Consider the following 1,827-nt stretch of genomic DNA (forward strand, 5'->3'; position numbering starts at 1 on the left):
GTGGTGGCTGAACTGGGCTGCAACGTGGCTCCTGCTTCAAGACTGCTCAAGGACTACCATCGCGTAAACTGGGCCCAGTTTGGACGCGTGGTAGACAGGCACATAATCGACAACCCGCCGCTTGACACCGTGTAGGACATCGACCGAGCGTTGGAAGGACTCCACCAAGCCATAACCGTAGCTGACGAGGCGTGCGTCCGATGAGTTCCTGTGAGGGGTAAGTTTATTGCCATTGATTCCCACACTCAACTTTTGATTCGCCTGAGAAATATTCGTAGACGCCAGTTTCAGAGGACTGGAGATCTGGGCAAAAAACGTGAAATGGCCGATCTGAACAGGCAGATTGCTTCCAGAATGGACTCACTCATAAATGAAAGTTTTGGGCGTGTTGTCCAAAATCTGGACGAGCGCTTTAGACCATTCTGGAAGGTAGCCAAGGTCCTTGAAAACTCATCCCAAACCCATTCCACCTCTCAGAGTCGCAAATGATGACGATCGGCTTTTAATCACCCCACAGGAGAAAGCAAATGCGATCGGCGAGCATGTCGCTTCATCGTATTTGCTTGGCTCGAATATCCAAAGTCCGCTCGAAGATCAGGTTGCGCAATGCGTTCAAAACCTAGATGCCTCCCCTTGTGTCGTGCCTCCGGCGGATATGATTACAGAACAACAGATTTGCTCAGCGCTGAAATGCACCAAGAACATGAAGGCTCCTGGGTTTGACGGTATATTCAACTTGATCTTGAAGAGACTCAGCATGAAAGTGCAGTCTCTTCTAACCGCTATGTTCAACAGATGTTTGGAACTGCACTACTTTCCAAGCATCTGGAAAGTAGCAAAAATCATACCAATCCGCAAGCCCGGTAAGGATCCAACATTGCCTTCAAGCTACAGACCAATCAGCCTCCTTTCAGCGCTGAGCAAATTGTTCGAGAAACTCATTCTCAATCGTTTGCACAAGTTTGTCGAGGAAAACAACATTCTCCTTCCGGAACAGTTTGAATTCAGAAAGGGGCACTCCACCAATCATCAGCTAGTACGGGTGATGAATAACATCCGAAGTAATAAAGTTGTATTGAAGCCATGGCCTTGTTAGACGTTGAAGAGGCGTTTGACAATGTTTGGCATGACGGACTTGTGTACAAGCTTTGTAACATCAACTTTCATTCACATCTGGTTGAAATCACCCGTAACTACCTCCAGCAAAGGTCGTTTAAGGTATCGTTGAATGGTTGTCTTTCAGACACGTTTTCCAAGTAGTTTGCTGGGCCCCTTGCTTTACAGCATTTACACTTCCGACATTCCTCCCCTCGGTAACGATTGCGTGTTTTTCCTGTTCGCAGATGATACCGCAATAGCCGTCAAAGGAAGGATGCCTCGCGAAATAACGAACAAACTTCAACGATGCCTTGACACCTTTGCTGATTATGCTACCACGTGGAAAATTAAAATCAATCCCTCCAAAACACAAGCGATCATGTTCCTCCATCGGCAATCGCCCAAACTGTAACCAGCTCCGTCTTGTACTGTAATCATGGATGGCACAAGGGTTGAGTGGTCCGTCGAAGTTACCTATCTCGAGATGTTGTTCGATGAAAAGCTCCTCTACCTTGGTTAGGTGTCTGTATCCGCTGATCTGCCGCAGATGCCGCCTCTCAAGGGTAAACAAACTGGCTGTCTACAAACAAATAATAGCACCTGCGATCCTCTACGCAGCTCCGGTGTGGGAATCATGTGCACAGACTCACAGGAACAAAATTCAGGTCGCTCAGAATAGAGTGCTGCGGATGGTTCTTGATCGTCCTTTCGACACTAGAATAACAAATT

This window comes from Ochlerotatus camptorhynchus, unplaced genomic scaffold, assembly GCF_037179485.1.
Source record: "Ochlerotatus camptorhynchus isolate MF236.1 unplaced genomic scaffold, CSIRO-AGI_Acam_v1.1 ptg000542l, whole genome shotgun sequence".
NCBI lineage: Eukaryota > Metazoa > Arthropoda > Insecta > Diptera > Culicidae > Ochlerotatus > Ochlerotatus camptorhynchus.